Source organism: Podarcis pityusensis (genome assembly GCF_964106645.2).
Source record: "Podarcis pityusensis genome assembly, chromosome: 14".
Taxonomy (NCBI): Eukaryota; Metazoa; Chordata; class Lepidosauria; order Squamata; family Lacertidae; genus Podarcis; species Podarcis pityusensis.
The window spans coordinates 32,160,195-32,184,796 of NC_138039.1; the positions used below are offsets into that span (position 1 = coordinate 32,160,195).

General features: G+C 44.6%; 1 long non-coding RNA gene across 9 annotated transcripts in view; it reads left to right on the forward strand.

Annotated features, from left to right (window-relative positions):
- LOC308463658 overlaps positions 1 to 23,409 on the forward strand; it is a 45,979-nt gene extending 22,570 nt beyond the window's left edge. Inside the window, exons 1-6 of one of the 9 annotated variants that reach the window (XR_013979636.1) lie at positions 2,805 to 3,319; positions 3,795 to 3,985; positions 4,064 to 4,230; positions 4,567 to 4,709; positions 14,088 to 14,167; positions 23,215 to 23,409. This is a non-coding gene — a long non-coding RNA (uncharacterized lncRNA). Of the gene's footprint in view, positions 1 to 2,804; positions 3,320 to 3,360; positions 3,583 to 3,794; positions 3,986 to 4,063; positions 4,231 to 4,566; positions 4,710 to 14,087; positions 14,178 to 14,372; positions 14,692 to 23,214 lie in introns of those variants that run through there. The other 8 variants (XR_013979637.1, XR_013979638.1, XR_013979639.1 and 5 more) reach the window with 8 other exon arrangements.
- The last annotated feature ends 1,193 nt before the right edge of the window (positions 23,410 to 24,602 follow it).

Here is a 24,602-nt window from a genome sequence, read left to right on the forward strand (position 1 = left end):
ACTCAGGAGTTCCTTAGTTCCTTCCTTTATCTCTACCCCTCCCCTCTCTCTCACACACACACACATCAACACATCCATGCACACATTCTCTCTCTCCCCCCCCCCCTTATTATCAACAAGAAGACAACAGTGACATTGTAGATAAGTACCACCTAAGGCCATGTTGTGACTCAAATGCAGGGGTACAGAACCTCAGGTGGGGGGGCAAATGCATCCCTCTGGACTTTTTAGCTGGCCCTCAGAAATCTTCCCAAGCCATGTCCCTCAACTGGCGCTGCTAACACCCAAAGTATTTTTCTTGGTTAGCCTGAGTCCTTCTTCTGGTGGTCATGCAAGAAGATCCAGGAATTGGGGGGGGGGACACCTTTTACAAAATGGAACTTATTGCAGGTCAGATATTAGACTCATATCCCATGATGATGCTGCTGTTATCCATATTTGATGAAGGAAGTCAACATGTTACAAATAAGGACCTAATAAAGCTCTTACTATTGCTTGACAATACAGTAGTACCTCAGTTTACGAACTTAATCAGTTCTGGAAGTCCATTCTTAAACTGAAACCATTCTTAAACCGAGGCGCTCTTTCCCTAATGAGGCCTCCCACTGCCAGTGCCTTTCCACCGTTCGGATTCCATTCTTAGACCAAGGTAAAGTTCTCAAACTGGGACACTACTTCCGGTTTTGCGGAGTTTGTAAACCGAATTGTTCTTAAACTGGACTGTTCTTAAACCAAGGTACCACTGTACCTAGAAGGTGTAAGAATTTAGGAGACTGTTTGCTATTTGAATGGTACCAGCAAACAATTGCATTCATGGAAAAGCTGGCGCAAGAGGTGAAAGACGGGAACAATTTTTTAAAGACACAAGGAAAGCTTCAAACGACATGGTATCTCTTTATTAAATATGTAGCCCAATGGGAAATCAGACACCACTGGGCTGGCTCACAGAGGGCAGGTCTTTGCTCCTCTCTGAGCAGAAGGGAAATGAACATAGGCTGACATTAAATGAAATCTTAGCATGTTTAAGGGTGTGTGTTCAATATACAAAGCCACTTCCACCTTAAGGAGGATGTGGGGTTGTGGGCTTCACAGCCCCTCCACGTGCCCAGGGGGTGGGAAGCTTGCCCCTGCATGATTGAGGGATTCCCGGCTGCGTCACCCCCGGCTGGCCAATTGGGTTGCTCTGGGGGTGTGGCCTGCCCCTTAAAGACAGAATGCAGCCAGGGATCTCCTTCTTTGTCCACCTGCCAGCTGCTCTGGTTTTCCCACCCTCCTGCCCTCTAAGGTCTTTGACCTTGCTATGGACCTTGGTTGGTCACCGCTGAGAGGCCTGGTAGGAATTTTTCCACTTGGCAAATTGGCACCAGCCACTTGGTTTTCGCCTACCTCATAGTATTGGTGGTTAGGCATTGGAATAGTTCTGTAGATGGAAAGAGGGGAGGTAGCGCCATCACCTGCCCCGCATATTGAAGGGTAGTCCATTAATGGATTCCAGGGGGCGTGGCCCTGTCCAAAGCCTAGGGAGGTTAGGGCTTAAGGCACGCCCCCTAGCGGTGACCCCGGGGGAGCTCCTAGTTGATGTGCATCAGCAGGACTCCCCCTACTGGTGGTTAACCCTTCCCGGACTTCAAGCAGACGGGCTGGAGTCAGATATAGACAGTTAGGTCCAATGCCTAAGCCAATACCACTCTTCACCTGTAACCAATAAAGTTGTGGCCTTTTTTAGCCCATTAACCTTAATAATTGTGTCGTGTGTCATTATTCTACCTGGGGGGGTCGGGAACTCTCCATGCAACAGGCTGTGCCATTGCAAACAGGAACTAGGCAGGACGAGCATGTAGTTTCTCATACATTGTGGATTTTTGTTGGGATATTTACTGAGATCCTTTTGCAGGCACCATAGGAGGTGCACACTGGCACCCAAAGGAACCAAGTTGATGCCCACAGGGCAGGAGAGGAGACTTGGATGGGCAGACTGCCATGCTTTCAAGGTAATCAGTCATTTGGACCACAGTTTTGTGCCTATGCATACAGACAAAAATCAACTTACATCGCTTCAACAAAATGGTCTGGATCAGGGTAGAACTTGCATCTCTCTTTACATCCCAAATACCTCCAAATAATTAGTTATAAGGGGGTCTCCTTTGCCTCCATTTCCAGGGCCTAATTTAGGTGCTTTATCAAAATGATTTAAAATGGCTCTCTCATGAGGAAGCCGTATTTCAAAGCTTTTATTTATCGGGCTCTTCCAAAAGTGTGTGTTTTAATGCACATCCTGACTTTTTGCCAAAGCTGTCCGTCGAAACGTTTGAGACTGGAGCAGCCCTTTCCTGGGGAGTTATATTTATGAGATTGTTCATATTAATACAGACCAATTCATCAAAATAAATCTTTCCCAGAGGCTTATAAATCTCTCCCCCAACACCCCCAGCCAGTAGAATTCCCCCAACCAACAGCTACACTCTGGACAGTGTCCTTACCTAGTAAACTTCAGCCAAAGTATTGCAAATAGAAATAGTTAGTGTCAGAACTTGGCTGGGGAAAACTCAGTCTTTACTGCTGGTGGGTGGTGGTTTCCTGCTGCAGCTTTTGCTTAACTGTCATGATATTATTATTTTCTTGGAGTTTTATTTTGATACAAAGTTTTAAAATACTCCAGTAATTCTTTTCCAGTAGTGCAGAAAATATATTTTAAGAACCTAAGAAGAACTCTGGCAGATCAGGTCTGTAGCCCATTTAGTCCAGCATTCTGTTCTCACTGTGGCCAACCAGATTTTATTTATTTTATTCTTTTATTAAATTTCTAGACCACTCTTCATCCGAGGATCACAGGGCAGTTTACAATAGAAAAACACAAAAATACCATACCAAAGTAACAAACCCACCCAGTTTAAGAGACCAGATGACTCTGGGAAGTCTGCAAACTGAGCATGAGCACAACAACATTCCCTGCCCCCTCCTGCGGTTTCCAGCAACTGGTGTCAGAAGTGTTGTTGTCTCCAACACAATCTCTGGTTCTTTGTGCTTGAGTCTTCTTCCCCCTCCTTGCTGTAGTATTGGCACTGGACTGTCTCCTGGCCTTCCTTCTGCATCCAGCTTTGGACCTTGACTACTCTCTGTACTTGACCCTCTGGCTTGTTGAAATTATGCTGCTCCTTGAACCCTGCGCTCTTGGCTAAGTGTTTTGTTAAAAGGCTCTTTTCCCCCTCCTTGGCCTGAAATCCTTGACCAAGGGTGAAGAACCATCTTGGCTCCACAGGTCAGAACCTTAGTGACCTGTCAGTCGCACAATGTCATAATGGTGCTACATGTCTGACAGGTGGGTGGTCCAGCTGGGTGAAAATATCACTCCAAGCTGCTCTGAGCTCTGACTGGGCCACTGAGTGGCTGGCCAGTGGTCAGTAGGACAGAAAGCCTCATTGATTTGTTCCATAACATTCAATGGGAGCTGAGACAGAATGCAGGCTGGGGGGGGTTGTCCCTACTCCCTTTCTACAAGCGTACCTTCAGCCTGCTCCACCAATAACTATGTTATCACTAAGGCTGAACCTAGCCTGAAAACCTGTGCTGTCCAACTATTAAGTGGGTTTGAACCCTTGCTGTGTTTAAATTAGGTGCTGGTAAACATTGTTTAAAGAATTAAACACTAAAGAAATCAATCATAATTCAATTTCTTCTTCTTATTATTTTTAGTGTGCATTCGATGATGAATGACAAGATGTACTTTCACAAGCGATTGAAGCATATAACAAAAAAAAAGCACAATACATTCCCTCTTTTCCTTAATGGCATAGGCTAAATTATCCATTACATGTGGAGGCAGCATAAAAGCCATTCTGAACATCGAGCGGTGGATCAAAGAGAGGGGCGATAACTTGTCCACAGGAGAAAGCCACGCCTCTCAAAGTCTGAGAACAAGGATAAGCAGTCTGCATTTTAACTACCTCTCCAGGACTTAAAACAGTCTGCAAAGTCTCCTACTGCGGTGAGTGTCAAATACTAGCTACAAAGATCTTCTTTGCCCACTTTGCTTTTCTATTACAAATGACATTTTCCTCACCAGTTTCAGGTGAATTGAAGTGAGCTGTGTGTTTTTTTTAAAAAAAGAAGAAGGAAAGAAGGAAAGAAAGAAAGAAAGAAAGAAAGAAAGAAAGAAAGAAGCAAATTAAATTCTGCTCAGCTCTTCCTGGAACAGAAAGTAGAGAGAATGGATTTCCAGAACATTCTGTGGTACCTCAAAACTTACTTAGCCCTGTCCAGCCCGTTAGAGCTGTAGTTCCCAGAGCAGTTTAATAGTCAATCCCTCTTTCCAAGAAACTCTGGGAATTATAGCTCTGTGAGAAGAATAGGAGATCTCCATTAACTTATCCAACTACAGTTAATGGCATTCTTAGGGAGAAGCCATGACTGTTTAAAGTAGTTTGATACTGCTTTAAATAAATAGTGCAAATGGGGCCTGATTGAGAGGTGGCACGATGACCCTACTGTTCCAACAATGACATGTCTGCCCTTCTCTGCTTCCTTGGTCGGCAAAGCCACACCCTCTCTCTTCTTGCACATTGCTAGGCCTCCGGAAGACCAAGCTCCTCACCCCACCACCTGACCATGCCAGGAAACATGGGTTGGAAGAACACTCTCTCCAGGTCATGCCCCAGACCAGTCCAAATGGATGTGGTGTGGACGTGGAGGAGCCTCTCATCTCAGAGCAGGTGAGCAAACTCAAGTGAATCATCAGGGGTATGGCAGTATTGGGGCTGGGGCTGGGGAGAGCAGCTTGAGAGATTTCCAGGGCCAAAACGTTGAAAGCTCTGGCCTGATCGCTTTTGACAAGCTCATTGCGGCCCTCTCTCAATTGGAACCATTTGTGGTGCTGTATTAACGCAATGAAACCTATCCCCCAGCAAAAACAGAACCCGAAAGGTTGACACAAGAGCTGAAGGCCAAGTGAAACCAGATCTGTGTGGCGATCTCTTAAAGAAGATGGAAAGCTAATAAAACACAGCTTTTCCTTTTCTTTCTCTCCCCCCTCCCTTTTATGCCACATATTGACCATCATTCTCCACCAGGTAGAAGAGAATAACGATGTCAATCCAAAACTAATTGACTCCATCCCTTTCCACTCTGTCATGGGGGGCATTTTTCTCTGAGGGTCAGGATGTGTTAGAAAACAACTATTTCATGACCCGCCTCTAAATGTTCTGCATTCCCCCTCACTCCAATATACTGAGGAGGCTGATATTTAATGAACGGAGTCTGAGCAGCGGTTCTGTTGGATTTCAGCCAACTTGGGGGTGTTGACTGACCTCACTGATTCCGATTAGGCTGTGTGTCTGGAATTGCCATTACTGCAGCCCTTACAAAATCTCCATTACCCTGGATATCTGTTTAAAACTTGATCTCGTACTACCTCTTGATGTAATTCCTGCATGGGAGTATATCCCCAGGGGATGCTTCTCATTACTGCTGGTGGTAATCTTATGGTTTGGGTGCTGGGTGAGATTATAACTCCTGTAACTGGCAGCATACATCTGATATAGATTATCTGTGAGAGCAGCATGGCATTCCTGCAAAGTATACAATAATCCCAAACATGCTGTACTGTGTGTGTGTGTGTGTGTGTGTGTGTGTGTGTGTGTGTGTATTTCTTACAGCCTGGTAGAACATCTACCTAAGCCAGTTTGGTTTGGTGATTAGAGTGTCAGATCAGGACTTGGAAGACCAGAGTTCAAATGCCCACTGAGCCATGAAGCTCACTAGGTAACCTTGGGCCAGTCACTGCCTCTCAGCCTGACCTACCTCACAGGGTTGTTGTGGAGAAAAAGGAGGGATTGCAGTGGAGTGCAATAAAAAAAAATCCACCATTTTCTTACAAGTAAAACTGGAAAAACACGCCTTGATTAAATTTTGGTAGGTGTTCCAAGGCCACAAAAAATGACCTTAAGATGCATCCCACCAGTGCCAATTGCTCTCCTTCAGCCAAAATGGACTCTGGGTGACAGATTTTTGAAAAGCCAGTCATGGCACTACAATGGTACCTTGGGTTAAGAACTTAATTCATTCTGGAGGTCCGTTCTTAACCTGAAACTGTTCTTAACCTGAAGCACCACTTTAGCTAATGGGGCCTCCCACTGCCGCCGCGCAATTTCTGTTTTCATCTTGAAGCAAAGTTCTTAACCCGAGGTACTATTTCTGGGTTAGCGGAGTCTGTAACCTGAAGCATATGTAACCTGAAGCGTCTGTAACCGGAGGTATCACTGTACAAACTAGATAGCTCAGAGCTGCAGGCTGATTTTTGCTCTATCTGGAACTCTGCAGCAAATACTTTTAAAGCTCACATTCCTCTTGCTTTCAAACATGTGCCTCAAAGCTTGTTGTAATTTAGCTTCTACACACCTCAGGAGGGGGGGGAATCACACAGGGTTGGGGGAGATCGCTTCATTCTTTTGAATTTCTTTTCCTTTCTTTCTGTTTTTTTTATGGCCTAACTTCTAAAGGAGCAGGTGGAAAGCAGGCTAAACAGACCTCCAAGGTCAGCATGGCAGAATTTCAGAGTCCAGTTAACTCATTAAGTTTAAGTGGAAAATAGGGGATGAAAGCTTCGTTTAGGAAGAATTAAGGAAATACCTAGGAATGGGTTTACAAAGTGAAATATTTTCTCTCAAAGCCAAAAGGTTAGCAGGTTGGTCTCTCCCATCTGTGACTGATTAAATGTGTTTGAGGGGACAGGTGGCTTTAGGAAATGTAATACTTAAAGAGCTTTTAAAATATTTTCGGCACTTTGGCCAGGTTATTGGATTCATTCTTGCCAACTCAGCAAGACGGTGTCTTGAAAAGCACCACCACCCAGCACTCATAGCTGCAGTGCTTTCTCAAAACTATCTCCTTATCAAAAATCTACAGTGCCTAGGTCAATGCTAAGGCATGGCAAATCTGACTGCTGCTTACTAACATTTATGGAAGCATTTACCATTCACAATAGTTTAACTTGGAATGGGGAAGAATTTTGGTTTGGCTCACCTTTTTACTGTGACCTTACCTAATCCCAAAAGCAATACATGGGAACTGAAACACATCTATCCATCAAAATTCACACTTCTCCTGACTCTGCGATACAATTCAAGCAAATAAATGAATACAAAAATTTGTCTATTAGGGAAAGGTGTGCATTTTTATAAGTGAAAATAGCGTAGCAAAATACATTGTATTAGGGGAAATTGCTAGCAAAAATTTGCACATTATTAATCTTGTTTATAAAACCCAATTAAAAAGAAGAAGGAATGTGCACTAAAATGGTGGCAGATGTTGTAGGGGTTTGTTTCTTTTTACAATGAGATAGGGAGAGAAACCAAAATTGACGGTTTCACCCATTCCTAAGTTTAACTCATTGGAAGGGTTGGTTCTGCTGACTTAGGCATAGCTTCATGGCAGTAAGTCCAACAGGCAATAAAGGAAGCCCGTTTCCAAGTAGGGCTGAAGCGAATTTGCTCCCATTAAGCCAGGTAAAGGTAAAGGGACCCTGACCATTAGGTCCAGTCATGGCCGACTCTGGGGTTGCGGCGCTCATCTCGCTTTATTGGCTGAGGGAGCCGGTGTATAGCTTCTGGGTCATGTGGCCAGCATGACTAAGCCACTTCTGGCGAGCCAGAGCAGCTCATGGAAATGCCATTTACCTTCCTGCTGGAGCGGTACCTATTTATCTACTTGCACTTTGACATGCTTTCGAACTGCTAGGTTGGCAGGAGCAGGGACCAAGCAACAGGAGCTCACCCCGTCGCAGGGATTCAAACCACCGACCTTCTGATCGGCAAGCTCTAAGCTCTGTCGTTTAACCCACAGCGCCACCTGCGTCCCAGGTAGCCTTTCAATATTTGTCATCTGCATCTAACAGCTCCTGCAATTCAGTTTCAATATTTGATAATGATATTTGACAGCCAACATGTGATGCTGTCTCAGATTTGACAGTATTTGAAAGCTAGCATTCAGTAATAATGGTTGCTGGCATGCAATGGCTAGAAGAGATGTAAAACTTATACCTCGCTTTTCTATTAAAATAAACTCAATGTGGGCTACAGTGTAAAACAACAAAGACATACTTTAAAACATAACAATTGCAAGTTCAATATAACAATATCAAGACCATTAGGAACATGCCAGGCCATTGATCCATATAGCTCAATATTGTCTACAATGACTGGTAACAGCTCCCCAGGCTTTCAGCCAGGGAATTTTCCCCAGCCCTACCTGGAGAAGGAACCTGGGATGTTGTAGATGTTCTACTACTGAACTACAGCCCTTCCCTGATAATGCCTCCCAGTGGCTTGCCCTCTTGCTGTCCCCAGCAGTCTAGTTTAAAGGTTGCCAAGTGATTTCACTGGGAGATGCTGACTAGTTGAAGAAGTGACTTTTTGTGGATGCCTGCTCAGAAATAAGCCCCATGGAGTACAATGAGGCTTACTGTAGCAAGTTTGCACAGGGAACCAGTGTGTGTGTAGATACGATTTGCAATATCTGTATTTTTGGGCCAAATACAGGACACATAGGGACGCGGGTGGCGCTGTGGGTTAAACCACAGAGCCTAGGACTTGCCGATCAGAAGGTCAGCAGTTCGAATCCCCGCAACGGGGTGAGCTCCCATTGCTCGGTCCCTGCTCCTGCCAACCTAGCAGTTCGAAAGCACGTCAAAGTGCAAGTAGATAAATAGGTACCGCTCTGGCAGGAAGGTAAACGGCGTTTCCGTGCGCTGCTCTGATTCACCAGAAGCGGCTTAGTCATGCTGGCCACATGACCCAGAAGCTGTACACCGGCTCCCTCAGCCAATAAATCGAGATGAGCGCCGCAACCCCAGAGTCGATCACGACTGGACCTAATGGTCAGGGGTCCCTTTACCTTTACCTTACAGATCACATGGCATACACTCTATGCATAGTTCCCTGTGCAAGCATTTTATTGTATGCGTGAAGTGTAAGCACATATAGAAGACAGGGCCTGTGTGTGTCTCCTACTCCTTCCACAGCATGCATTGAGGGAAAAGACTGCAGGCAACATTCTGACGTAGCATGGCAGCAGTGCATACATCCAGCTTTGCCACACATAGCATAATTAGAAATTACACATCTTAATTAGAGATGTGAAAGACATTTCTGCAGAATAATAACCCAATCCAATGCTCCTGAACTGGCAGGTTGGGATACAAATCCCAGCTGGGTGATGCCCTTCTATGGATTTTACAATGCATTTTCTGTTTTTCAAGATGTGCACACACAAAAATGCATTTTACAGAAAAGCAGTCGTTTTTGCAATAGCCTTAACTGGTATAGAGTACTGTCATTTCTTTTTTTGCTGGTACCCAGGACACTTTGATCAGGATACGAGTACAGGCACCTCATTTTTTACACACACCCCGCCAAGACGAAACCAAAAAAAGCACATATAAAATATGAATTTTACTGGTGAATGTATTGAAAAGTTCAATGTCTAAATTAGCACCCCAAAACAACATCAAGAAAAGACTCCAACAATAACTTGAATATAAAAACAAACCCCCAAGTCTTGTCTGTCTTAAGCTACCCCTTTATTGGTGATACTGATGCTCTAACCTCAAAATGTGCACAGATATTTTTCTCACAGAGGGATTCCTGCCCCCCCCCTCCACCCACTGGAAACTTTCACAGTGCTGGATTACATTTTGATTTACGAGATTTTGCTAAGATGTGAATTAGCTTTCCTTACCTTTTGTAAAGCTATGCTTTACCACTCTGCACTGTTAAGGCAAAGGAACTGATTCTCCTTGAAAGGGAGCCACACATCATCACACAAAAGTTGGGCTCATTGAGTTTCTCGGAAACCGCTTTAAATCTCTCATAGGCTTATAAAACCATAGAAACGCAAGGAATTGTGGATCTTTTGTGCTGAGTTGCATTACTTTGATTGAGCATGATTTTTTTTATTAAAAAAAGCGTTTGCTTCACTACCATTAAAAAAAAGAAGACAAAAATAGTCAGAAACAAATTTGCAGAGAGTAGGCTTACGTCAGCAGCATATGCGTGAAAACTAGAGTAATATAGAGAAGACTTTAAGCCTATGGTGAAATAATCCTCTGGAAGCTGTTTGTCTTACATGTTGATTGCATACAGACACAAGGAGTTGCTGCTTGAGGCCATACTGTACCATGAGTTATGTATTACTTAAGTTGTGCAAATATTCTGCACGCCACATGGGTAATTGTTGCATGTGTGTCTTTTACCAAATTGCTAAAATATATGGAAATTCCACCATAAACACAAGACTCCAAATTATATAAATACTTACATTGAACTCTGAGCCACATAATTATTTGACCTGTCCACATTCACACTGCTACATGGGTTTTGTAGTCTATTTCAAACTTGCAGGGTGATATTACATTTGGAGAATACATGTGACAAGTGGGACCTGTAGCAAAATGTTGCAGTGTGTACCTCAAACCCCTAAAGAAGTTCTCCTGTTCCAGGTTCCAGCCAGCTGGCTATGTCCTCCTCTCAGCTATTATAAGCTGCAAGAAGATAAAGCAGCCTCATTCATTATTTTCCCCCATTTCCAGTTGACACTCAACTTTCCATGGGACCTGGAGGCCACTGAGCATGCTCAGACCTCCTTGTGACAACTCAACCCCCTGGCTGAGCTTTCTGATTGGCCAGAGGCCCCTCATGACCATTCCACCACTATATAGCAGGAAACCTGTACTGAAAGGCCTGCAAACAACTGGAACTGGCTCTCCAGTCCTACCTGGAGATACCATGGTTTCAACCAGGGACTCTCTGCATGGCATGGTTGTATGAATGAAGTGTGCAGGATCTATCAGAATGAACATGCATAGCAGGGTTAATAGGATCCTGGGGTCCCTCTAGACTTCTGCTTGCATTTGTTCGCGAGTTTATCCTGCCACATTAAACTGAGGCAACAATAGTGCATTAGTAGAGGATTTATACCAGACCATCTACACACCATTCTGCCTTATAAGTTGTTCTGTGATGGTTCTCTGATGTTACCACATTACAGTGGTACCTCGGGTTAAGTACTTCGTTCCGGAGGTCCGTTCTTAACCTCAAACTGTTCTTTTTTAAAAAATAAATATATATTTTATTAATTTTCCATACATTCATACCACATTACAATTTCTATTAAATTTTCCGTTTTTGACTTCCTTCGGCTTCTCTGCCAATCATCCAAATTCTAACTTCTTCAGTTACACATTTCCAAATTTTGCTATTGCCTTTATACCTACCCCCCACTTCTATTTTGCCTTTTTACAATATTTCTTATGCTGTTACAGAGCTTCTCTAAATGCCACTAGCGTTATTTCATTATCACTTATACATTCCCAGTATTCAACTAATTTTCCCCAGTCCTCGATGAACTTTTGATCTCGTAGGTATCTGATCTTCCCAGTCAGTTTATCAAGTTCTGCATAGTCTATCAGCTTCATTCTCTACTCTTCCAACGTTGGTATTTGTTCTTGTTTCCATTAACCTCAAACTGTTCTTAACCTGAAGCACCACTTTAGCTAATGGGGCCTCCTGCTGCCGCCGCGCCGCTGAAGCACGATTTCTGTTCTCATCCTGAAGCAAAGTTCTTAACCCGAGGTACTATTTCTGGGTTAGCGGAGTCTGTAACCTGAAGCGTATGTAACCTGAAGTGTATGTAACCCGAGGTACCACTGTATTTTCATCTGGAGAGTAACTCTTGCAGTACAGAACAAAAGCAGGACAACAAAGAAGCAAAGCAACAGAACACGAGGCAGGAAAAGATGCAGAATCTCAACAGGAAGTGAAATAGGCCACTTAGAGATGAAGCAGGATGCCAACCCCTGATACCATCATGAGCAAAAAAAAATCATAATGAATGCACAATGAAATGGGCATCTGTATATTTAAAAAAGTTGATCCAGTCTGCAGCATGGCATTTGAAGCAGTCAGCTCCTCTGCGATCTGAATGACTCTTGCCATTTGTGCGTAATGGTTCTGCTGCTGGGTAGCTGCCCATGACTTTGAGTGCAACTTCCTTCCCAAATGCTTGCAAATGTGTCCACACCCCGTTTTTGTTGCTGTTAATTCTCCGCTCCTTTCCATGCCCCCGCTTCTTAGTTGTAGCATGAGTAATCTAATTTCTCTGCACAACGCGTTGCTGTTTGATAGACAGGTTGCCAAGGGACATTTCATGTGTCAGCATCAGTGAAAATGACTTTTGAAGAAAGCTCACACCCTATCACTAGCGTGGAATCCAAATTGCCATAGAGCTTCTGCAGCCATGAGTACCCCGCGCTTCGCTCCCAGATAATGTATTCCATTGCCTCTGGCAGAGAAAAAATCAGTGAGAATCTCTATTGAATACTGATATCAGCTGGGAAGCAGAATGCAGGGAGGGAATCCATAATTAGGAATATTCAGATGTTGTACAATCACTTTTATTAGTACCTTGAACAACAACACAGGAGTGCAGATCCGAACATTAGGGATGTATAGAGGCATCGTTTTTCATTTCATGGCAGAACTGTTTCCATTCCACTGCAGTTCACCCTCCACCAAAAGCTATATCATTTGTCTTTCTGTCTGCTGTGGCAATTTTTTGTAAGTTGCATGATTAACTATGTGGTCATTATATTATTCTACCCCATTTCATTTCAAAGCAAAGGAATAGAGGGGATGCTCATCAAATTTGCAGATTACATCGAACTTGGAAGCATTAGCAAATATCACAGAAGATAGAATCAGGATTCAAGATTATCTTAATAGAGTAGATAGTCTGGCCAAAAGTAATAGAATGAATTTCCACAGGGACAAATGTAAGGTTCTACACTTAGGTAGAAGTGTAGGGAAGTGTATCCCTACAAACTGAGGGATAACCAGATGCACAAATATAGGATGGGGGACACCTGGCTTGACTGCATTACACATGAGAAGGATCTTAGTAGACCACAAGCTTAGCATGAGTCAACAGTGTGATGCAGCAGGAAAAATAGCTAATGCCATTCTAGGCTGCATCTACAGAAATATAGTGTCCAGATCAAGGGAATTATTAGTTCTAGTCTATTCTGTCTTGGTCAGACCCTCCCAACCCCATAGTACTGTGCTGAGTATCACGGTTTAAGAAGGCTATTGAGCTGGAACATGTGCAAAGGAGGGCAACCAAAATGATCAAGGGTCTGGAAACCAAGCCTTATGAGGAACATTTGAAGAAGTTGGCTATGTTGAACCTGGAGAAGAGAAAACTGAGAGGTGATATGATAGCCATCTTCAAATAACTGAACCGCTGTCACATGGGAGAGGGAGCAAGCTTGTTTTCTGCTACACAAGAGGGGAGAACTCAAATGACAAGAATGGCGATTCCAATGCAATATTAGGAAGAACTTTATGAAGGTAAAAGCTGTTCAGCAATGGAACAGACCACCTGAGAAGGTGGTGGACTCTCCTTCATTGGAGGCTTCTAAGCAGAGGTGGGATATGAAGTGATGGACATGAGGCAGGAGTTGATAATGCAGGTGAGCTGCGCACAGGTGGGCTGCATGCAAGCTGCCGGCCAGCCCTGTGGAGCCTCCTTTTATTGACACAAATATGCAAACCAGGCAGATACATTTTGGGCTGTGACCTTTACACATCTTCCAGTCCCGAGATCGAGGGGTGGTACAAAGTTATTTTGGCACCTGTTTCCACCACGTCATTTTCCCCTTGCACAGTGTATGACGAAGGAGACAAAAGGTCTCAGAGACAAAGGTTACAGACAGGGCACTGCAGACTACTGAGACCGCAAAGGGTTAGACAGAGGGTACGATGTTCAGACAGCTGTGGCTTGTCTGTGGGGGGGGGGTGCCCCGCACCCCAAGGTCATGTGTGCAGACAGACTGTTGCTGCCTGCGGGTGGGGAGTGTGCTCCCTCCGGACCCCACCCCCTACCCCGCCATCAGCCCTACAGGGATGGCCATCTGTCAGGGATTATTTAGCTGTGATTCCTACATTGCAGGGGGTTAGATTAGATGACCCTTTGGGGCCCTTCCAACTCTACAATTCTAGGATTCTATACATGCTTTAATCCCCTCATCTCTCTTCTGGCAGATGATTCCCACTTGTTTCCCCGTTTTCCACAGAAGTGCAAGAACGAGCTCTGCGTCCACACCCTGCTGCTATTCATCCAGGTCTGTAAGTGTAAGTCTTTCCAAAGCGATGAAGTGACTCTTTTTTATGAAAGGGTGCATACTGTTACACTTCACTGTCGACATCTGCCATTCAGCAAGCACCACCCTATAAAAGAAACCTAAAATGTTCTGTTCCTCAATTAAAGTATAAAAGCAGAGCTGTTTGGGGAGGTTTACAAGGTGGTTATTTCTATTTACCTGACAGATTTCTGCCCTGGTTGCAGCGCAGTGCCAGATTTCATTGTTTAACTGGGAACAATTGTTTTGTGAGACTGGTATCTATGGAGAAGCAAGATATGTGCACTACATCACTGCTAAAGGTCTTCTCACCCCACCCCACTCCCCCCAAAGCAGATACAGAGTCCGCAATCTCACAAGTAATAGAATAAACGGCTCATGGATGGTCTTTGTCGAAAGCCATTTTCTCCACATTGCAATCAGTGAGAGATGATACAGCATCCACAAGGGTCTTGTTCTGAAGGTTTTAGAGGGAGACCAGAGGCATGTGGGAAGCAGAAGAAAATGTGCAGTACCAAATCCCGCACCTGCCTATTTGAGCGTTCAGCTGAACAGGAGTTCATTTCCCTCTGGTCTGCAAAGACCTCTAGAAGAAATAAAAGACATCAGCCTGGGTTAAATATTCTTTCCCATTTATTTAAAGTGTTTTTACCCTCCTCTTCTGCCAAAAAGGTTCCCAGAATGGACTACAGATGCATTTTAAGAATGATAGTTCTTATTATTATTATTATTATTATTATTATTATCATCATCATTATCAACTGAATGTATTGTTGTCCAATAATTTTAGATGCTCTCTAGGCAGCTCACAAACATAAAATGATAAAACACCATTTAGAACCCTCAGGGTTGCCAACTAACAGACACGACATGAAAGGGGAAAGGTATGTGGAGGGAGGAGGGCTGAATGGAAGGCTAAGAAGGTGTCCTCATTTCATGTTCAGAAATTTGACTGGACTGGCAATTGAATCTTACTTCAACAATGGGGATGGGCAACATCCTTCACTAGCTTAGGCTAGCTTGGGGGATGTGGGGGAGCTCTGATGCATCCCCTAGAGTCAAACACTTGAGGCAGCTGTCTTACTCTGTCTAATGGTAGGGCCTGCCCTGTGTCACAGCCAAGTCTGGTTCAAAGATCAAGAACCATACAAACTGAGAAATAGAGCCCGTCAACAGTTTACCCCCTGGGCAATATTTTAATGAACACTTTAGTATATGTATTAGTGTAAACATTACCTGGTGTGTGTTTTTTTAAGGTAAAAAGGTAAAGTCCAGTCAAATTTGACTATGGGTGCGGCACTCATCTCCACTTTCAGGAGATGCCAAGGGAGCCAGCATTTGTCCACAGACAGCTTTCCAGGTCGTGTGGCCAGCATGACTGAACCACTACTGGCACACGGGACATTGGGACAAGTGCCAGAGCGCAAGGAAATGCCGTTTACCTTCCCACTGCAGCGGTACCTATTTATCTACTTGAACTGGAGTGTTTTCAAACTGCTAGGTTGGCAGGAGCTGGGACAGAGCAACGGGAGCTCACCCCGTTGCAGGGATTCAAACCGCTGACCGTCTGATCAGCAAGTCCTAGGCTCTGTGGTTTAGACCACAGTGCCACCTAAAGTGAGTCTGGGAACTCATTCCAAGCCCCTATGCAGGTCTGATTCCTCCCACACCTCCCACACCTGTGTCATGACCTTACTGAACAGAAGGTTACACCTGTGCACTGTAGGGTTCACCTCCTTAATGCTAAGGGTGGATAATGAGTGCAGGCTAGAGATGGGCAAATCTGCCAATTTCAGTTTCTCTTTGTTTCTCTTTTTCCCCAGTCTTCAGTTCTCCACATGTCTATATCAGTTTGCAGGGTTTTTTTATTTAAAAGTCCTCATGAAAATGCATCAGCATTGCAGTGCAAATTTCTCCCAATATGCACAACTTTGTATGAAGTTTTGCCTAACGTACACATTATTATTATTTTGCAAAGCCGTGTTTCCTAATATAATTCCCCTTTGCCTGGCATTTTAATGCACACCTTGCTCCAGTATTTGCAATGGTCTACACGTTACTTGGCTGGAGCAGTGCCTTGCAAAATCCAGAAAAGTGCTCATTTCAAAGGATGGTTGTGTTTCGGTTTGCACACTGTTGTGAAAAGTGTGAATTAGGTGAGTTTGCCTTTAAATGCAAATGGAACGGAATTTCTCCCCCATCCCTAATTAATGGACAAGAGGGGATGGGAGCATGCCTTCTCCTCCCTCTGGTCATGGGGAGCGCAGCCACTGAGGATCAAGCTGGCTTTTAGCTGCAGAGCCCAATGCCGCACTCTGTTTTCTGAGGCGTGCGAGAGCTTGGCCGAAACAATATCTGGAACTGGAGGAAAGGCGGGAGGCCTCATAATATTATACAACGCATTAGAGACAATATAGCCACCATGGCATTTCCTCTGCTCTCGTTACTCTTCCATCAAATAGTTAATTTTCTGATTGAAGCTGAGAAGAAACAGCTATTATCCAGGTGCCAATTATTGCTCTTAGCACCATGTGCATTAGAAGCTGATCCTAACAGCCCCCCTATTAAATGATATTGGACTGATAGACATAGGCCATCTAAACATTAGCCCTTTGGAAATCATGGTGCTTTTTGTCTGCCCCTCTCTTTCCTTGCCTCCCCTCCCACCTTTTTGGTCTTTCTTTCTTTCTTTCTTTCTTTCTTTCTTTCTTTCCAGCCTGAAATGCTGGGCTGAGCCACCACGTTTTAGTCAATGTGATTCTAAGAACATATGAAACGGCTGTGTATCAGGCCAGATTATTTGCCCATCCAGCTAAGCAATATTGACTCTGCCTGGAAGCAGTTCTCCAGAGTCTCAGGTAAACAGCATTTCACATCGCCTGCTCCCTTTCCTTAACTGGAAATGCTAGCCATTGGACCTGGGGACCCTCTACATGTCAAGCTCAGGTGCTTGGCCTCTCCATATCTGTACCCAGTACTATTTTTCAAGAAAAAGAGATGCCGGAACTCCCCGTGACCCTTGTTGACTTATAATGGCAATGGCACCCACCTGAGAGGTGCTGGAACTGAGTTCTGGCAAGTTCTGGTTGGAAAAAAGCCCTTTCCGTACCCTCTCCAACTGTCCCTATATTCCAGGGACAGTCCCGGAATTACAAAATCCATTGTGGCTTCTACAGGGAAAGGTCTTTTGGGGTATTTGGGGTCTGAGTCATTTAGGTTTTTAAACATTTACATGAGCACTAACATTATATTCAATGTCAGGTTGTTGCTGTTGTTGTTTGTTGCTGCTGCTGCTGTTGCTGTTGTTCCTATTATTGAAAGGTGAGCCCTTCTTCAATATACAGTGGTACCTCAGGTTAAGTACTTAATTCGTTCCGGAGGTCCGTTCCTAACCTGAAACTGTTCTTAACCTGAAGCATCACTTTAACTAATGGGGCCTCCTGTTGCTGCAGCGCCGCCAGAGCACGATTTCTGTTCTTATCCTGAAGCAAAGTTCTTAACCTGAAGCACTATTTCTGGGTTAGCAGAGTCTGTAACCTGAAGCGTATGTAACCCGAGGTACCACTGTACTCTTTCCACCATTGACTCATTCTGAGTGTGCCATGATGGATTGTGTCTTCCTCATCCCCACATCCCTGCCCCATCTGTTTCTTCATTAGGAATTCTGGGAGGGGGGAAATGGTTTTTCACAGGAGGGCTGGTTTCACAGAAAGCTCATTGTTGATCTTTGGATGCCTCCGGGCCAACAATCTGTGCTACAAGTTACACTGCTTTTCCCCCCTTTTTCTTTTTTTAAAGAACACACCAAAAAATAGACAAGAATATAATACTGATCCGAGCATCTGTAACTAGCTAATTAGGCCCTTGTGGGCAACGCAGCAGATAGGAAAATGGAAACAAACAAATATATCCTTGTACAATTGTACTTTAAAAGACCATCGTCGCCACAAAGAGGACGCTGGTAAATTTGGGAGTGTTTTGTTCTAAAGGACCTAATTGAGGCTGGCTTCGTGGTTGCTTTTGCATCCCCCCCCCCACACACACCCTTTTTCATCTAGAAACAGAGGATGTTTTTTGCCTCCAAACCTCAGCAACCTGTTAGAAGTTGATAATTAGTATGAGCTGTTAATCTAGTTTGGCTGTGATTAAGCTGCGATTGAACATGAGTGTGGTTCTTGTCAGTGAGCTGTGGGCCTGTAAGCTGGGGGGGATGTTTAACAAGCCGCCAGTTGTCTGGGGCACCCACCGGGCATTGTGGTGGCTGATCAGCATTTGCAGAACAGGGTAAGCTAGTAAACAGATCTGAAACTTTGCATCTTGGGCTGGAGGCTGAGCTCTTGGGCTGCTGGCAGCGCAGGTGAGGGGCATGTTGTTTCCATTACTGTGAGATGCTAACAAACAAGGTGAGGAAGCTGTGGCCCTCTTGTCAGGAACAGGTTAGCAATAATTCACACAGCATCAGTGAAGTTGACTCTTTATTCAAGGAAGCAAGGTCTGCTCAGGAGGCCAGGCCTAGTGAGCACAGCAACTCATCCCAGTAGATCTTGCTCCTATGAGGCAGTTGTGAGGACTGAAGATCCCATCCTTCCCACACTTGCCTAAGTCTCCGCCTTCCCCTGGTCCTTCCCAAGCAATCTGGGACTCTGCCATGTGCCTGTCTTTGCTCCTCCCTCTTCAAACCTCTTCTGGTTCTGGGAGACCATGGGGGGGAGGAATGGGTCACAGAAGGAGGGGGAGACACCTCGGCTTCTTCACCACCCTGCCTGATCTCTGCCCCCCCTCCAACCTCTGTTCCTGACTCTGATTCTGAACTGCTCTCTGCCACAGACTCTTCCTGCTCACTAAACCCTGTTACCTCTTCAGCTTCCAACACCACCTCCTCCTCCCAGTCTTCTCTCTTGTCCCCTATTGATTTGAGGTCGAGGGGAGCTATTTTGATGTTGAGGTAAAAAGGTAAAGGTAAAGGACCCCTGGACAGTTAAGTCCAGTCAAAGGCGACTATGGGGTTGCGGCACTCATCTCGCTTTCAGACCGAGGGAGCCAGCGTTTGTCCACAGACAGCTTTCTGGGTCATGTGGCCAGCAGGACGAAACCACTTCTGGCGCAACGGAACACCATGACGGAAACCAGAGCACACAGAAACATCATTTACCTTCCCGCCGCAGCGGTACCTATTTATCTACTCGCACTGCGTGTGCTTTTGAACTGCTAGGTTGGCAGGAGCTGGGACAAAGCAATGGGAGTTCATCCCATCACAGGGATTCAAACTGCTGACCTTCTGATCAGCAAGCCCAAGAGGCTCAGTGGTTTTGATGCTGAAGGACCTGGTGACACACCCATAATAAAGAGATCATTCAGATGAACCCCCGATTAATCTGGGGGCACATTTATATGACTGGCAGAAATGTAGATGCACAAATAAGCACATTCCTGGCACCCAGAGAAGCCCATTCATAAATGGGAAAGGATGCCAGGAAAGGAAAAACTGCAAGAATCATTTTTTTTTCTGCAGTTGGAAACAAGCCTCCTGGCAAGAGACTCGAGGAAGTCAAGCTGCTTAGCTTATCAGAAAGAAGGATAAGAGGTGACTTGATTATGGGGTATAAGTACCTTCGCTAAAGGGCCCTTCAAGCAGGAGCGGAAAGCTGCTGATAGCACGAATCAAGGGACAAATTCAAATGAGAAATAAGGCAGGGCTGAAAATCAGCAGGGAGGAACCACAGGAACGGGCTTCAGAGGGGAGGAAGGACGGCTTGCTGTCATTTACAGTGCATTTCTCACACCGAGATTATTTGTCCTCCCATAAAATCAGCTTCATCAATCCAGTCATATATAAGCAGGTAAAAAAAGAGAAAGCACTTGCTAGGTCAAGTCCATGACTCATCTAGTCCAAGAAAGCCCAACTCCCAAGAGACTGCGATCTACTCCCACTATAAAAAAACTGGCAGTGATCTACCCAAGATGGCGACTAACTGCCCAAAGTTGTTGAGCTTTTCGGGGGGGGGAGGCATCAGTTTTCCACTCTTGCAGGGAGAGTGATCACTTCCTGCCATCCCGTGATCTACCTGGAACATCCCGGTGATCTACCAGTAGATCATGATCTACCTGTTGGACATTCCTTCTAGTCCAACATCCTGATCTCTCAGTGGCCAAGCCGTTTTCTGGGAGAAGCCTGCAGGCAGCATGTGAGCCCAACAGTATTCTGCGCACTTATGATTCCCAGCCACTGGCGTTCAGAAGCATAATGCCACCGAGAGTGTAGACAGAACATGGCCATTGTGGCTAGTAGCCACTGATAGCCTTATTTGCCAGGAATTTGCCTGGTCCTCTTATAAAGCCATCCAAGTTGGCGGTCATCACTACTTCTTGAGGGAGCAAATTCCATAATTTAACTCTGCACTGTACTTTCTTTTGCCTGTCCTGAATTGCACAGCATTCAGTTTCTTTGGGTGTCTATGAGTTCTGATGTTATGAGAGAGAAGCATTTTTCTCTGTCCATTTTCCTCACACCATGCATGATTTTATAATACTTCTATAATGCACCCTCTCACTCACCTTTGTGCCATATGCATTTCTTCTTAGGAAAAATGTTCCGCTCTAGGGATGACTTGGATTCACTTAAATGAGTGGGTGGGCAGTGGCAGGCAAGAGGCAAGTTGCTCTGCCGTCTGAGGCCACCTCCAAACTTTGCCTAATGGGTGAGATGGTCCTGGCCATCCCCGTCATTCTTTCAGTGTGGACTAAAGACCTCCCTCTTTCAACAAGCTTTTTCCTGGCCTGCGTCTATATTGGAATTGTATTTAACAGTCTTTTGATGTTTCCGTTGTGTGTTTGCCGTTCTGCGCTTGTTCACGTGGAAGGATGGAATATATATATTAATTTAAATAATTAAATATGTACTCTGAGTGAAGGGGAGGGCCCCAAAATATTGGGGGGGGTTGTTTGTTTTTGTTTTGTGAAATTTTATTAAAGCTTTTTCATAATAAAATAATATAAAAGAAAGTAATTTAAATAAAACCAAAAACAGAAAGAGAGAGAGAGAAAACGTAGAGTCCTCTCTGAAAGGTAGTTCTTAATCCTTGTCACACAGAGGAAATAGGGACCTAGGAGCTTTCCTTTCTTCTCCCAGCCTCTCAGACTGGGAGATCTTCCCTTCCCTGCCTCTCACTCAGGGTCCTTCCACCAAACATCCACCACCTTCCTGTTTTTAATCCCTGTACTCCAATAATGACCCAAAGCAGAGGACACCAAAGAGAAAAAGAAGGGGGTGGAATGAAGAAAAAATAAGGAAAAAAGGAAACAGTATAATACAAGGAAGGAAGGAAGGAAGAAAAAAGGAACGCTGATTTTCCATCCATCAGTTACAAAAAAGAAATCATTCAAAACATTCACTCTGGTATGGCATCCAACTGCTCTACTTTATCATAAGCAATTTCCCCCCAGTCTTCAGACCTAAATGTCTCAAATTCATTCATTTGGGGAAACAAAACGTTATGAGAGGTGCTGTATAATAACAAAAACAAACAAAACAAACCACACTTGCTTTTTGCACTGAAAAGGTCTCTAGGCAACTTACAACCTATTTCAGAGCATACACGCAGGTAAAGCTACGTCATCATAAAAATAAACGGAATCCATTAAAATCCAAAACGGACACCCACCCCCACCCCCACCATAGCAGCAGCAAAAAGCTTCATATTTTTTAGCCCATGCTGGATATAAACTCAAATAACAGAAGAGAAATACATCGCTTCCATTTCTCCAGGCAAATATCGAGTGTGCTCCAGATTTGTTTTCAATTACTGTGCATATCCAGTTCAGGTAAAATTGGGTGCCAAATTATTTGCGCTAATGCAACCCTGGAGGAACAAGGCACTGCTTTTTGTGATAGATCCAAGTAGCCACTGGATGGCATCGTGTTGCACTTTTGTACCTGAGAGAAAGTTTTAGATGAGAGGAAACACCATCCGCTCCACTCGCCAGATTAATTCAACCTCGCTGAGATTTGGGTCAGTGTGAATTCACCCTTCCTTTAAATAATGTACAGACCTTTCTTAACTTCCTACTTATAACTGCAGCTTGCCACGCACACAATTTTGGCAAGATGGGTTTTTTATGGATTTACTGAAGCAAACCTATTACTAATCGGAGTGGATTCCTGCTCCTTAACAACACACGCTACCCGCCCATGCACATCTGAATTTTTTTTTAACACTAGACTAAATTGACATCATACTATTCTGATAAAATTCACTTTCTCCACCCCGTCTGTCCTGGCACTTTCAGATGATGTATTTATTGAGCATTCTTCCTGATTTGTTTGCACAGAGATTAGATGATGTTGTCTGCTTACAGAGCACTGCTGCTTAAAAATAGCAACAGTCTGGAAGTGCCCCTTGTTCCTCACTCAAAAGTTTGGGCTAGGAAGACTTTCTGGTGCTCAAAATGTTCTCCTCTGAAAGTGCTAAAATCCCCTTCATGCCTGCTTTGATCCTGCTAATTCTCAATCTCTCCCCCCTCCATACACTCTTAAATGAAGAAAGACGGGGGGGGGGGGTTAGTAAAGCAAGCGGGGGGGGACCATCATCTGATGGATAAACTGGGTGATTTTAAAACTACTAAATATGGAGAAAAGGAGCCCTGGTGCTTTTCATAAATAGCCCTTTGTAGTTCTGACACCGTTGGGAAAGCCAAAGTATTGTTACTATTGCTGTTATTATTATTATTATTATTCTTTGCCACTTGTTAACTCGCTTGATGCCCGCTCGGGGGCTCCTGAATCAGAGTTATTGTTTGAAATAGGTTGCTGGGAGTCATTTCAGTCCTGTCTGCTGATGGTGCAGCCTTAAAGAATGCCATGGAAACAGAATCCTGAAAGGCTCACAGGGACCTATAGAGATGATGTCTTTGAGTGCCTGGTGAAGAATTCACAGACCAAACAGAACAAGAAAAACAACATTGGCTGGCATTTCATTTTCTCCCCCTGCCCCACAATCATTTACAATGCAAATCTCTTTGTTCTTCCTCAGCCTTTCATTCTTGAAGAGGAATCCACAAGATCATCTAGGACGACTTCACCAGACTTCCTTCCTCCAGACTTCCTTTCCATCATTCCAGATGTCACTGCAGGAAAGCACCGATGAGAAGAAGGCAGCCCTTTCATCGGCCCATGGGCAACTGCAAACTTGCTACTCTCATTTCAACTTGCACCTAAAAAATATCAGTCCTACAGCACAGATGGAGCTTGTTTGTTTATATGGAAATTTATAAGCTGCTTGTTCGTAAAAGTTTGCAAGCAGGGAAGAAAACATGCAGACACATAGCAAGTCCATTAAAATCTTCATAAAAGCAATATTAGGCAGCATGCTAAATACCCTCATACCAGAGTCATAGCAGAGACAGAGGGAGGTGTACATTTTGCCTCCACGACAGGGAGCCCTGGCATCTAAGGTGTGGTGGCAGGAAGCTTGGTCTAGTGGGCAGGTGGATGGAGGCAGCGGGCAAGGAGCCTATTGGAGGCTGCCCACAGCTTGGCTCTCTTCATCTACTCTCCAGGCTACCAGACATTGTGCTTGATGAGTCTCCTGGGGGGGTCCAAAAGATGGCAAATAGGACACCCTTCCACTCAGAGTTCTTCCTCTGGCCTCTGTTCACTTCTTCCCTTCCAGCTTTTCTACATGGCAGGGCCTGTTTTTAATAGGCTTGGTGAAGAGCAATCAAATTGTGAAAAACCCATCCTTTTGCTTCCCACTCCCCAAAAAATCACGTCGTGATCATGCCACCTGGTCAGGTGGAATCCTGGCACATCAAACCTATTTGCCCACCCATTTAGCAGCCTCGTGAAGAAAGCAGGTTGCAGCCACGCATCCAAGCAGGCGGCGCTCACACCCTGGTTGCATGCCGAGAGTTGCCCAACTGTTGCAGCGCGGAGAACGTGGCAGTAAACAGAGCCTGCGTCAAGTTCTCCTAGGACATGCCGTACCAGCTGGGCATATGCTGCTTCTTGCTGAAGCTCCTCTTGGCAGGCCATGGAGAGCGAGAGCAGCAAGAAGTGTGATATGAACAGATGAGGCCTGCCTTACAGGGACAGGGGTGCAGGCTAGGGAAGGGGGAGAGGAATTTGATCCAGTTCATGTTCATAGGCAAAGCTGCCTAATCTGCCCTCTCTGAAAACAATATGTGGACCAAAACACAGCCTTTTTTCGAAATTCGCACGTCTCTGAATTTTGCAAGGGAGTTCTCCAGGCATGTCGTGTATACAAAATTGTATATACTGCAGCATGGTTTGCATTGAAATGCATATATTGATGAATTTAGCACACAAAAATGCATTATGTATGGGGAAATCGCTATGCAAAAATGTGTGTATTAAGCAAAATTGCATACGAACATGTGTATAGTACAAGGGTTGGGGACC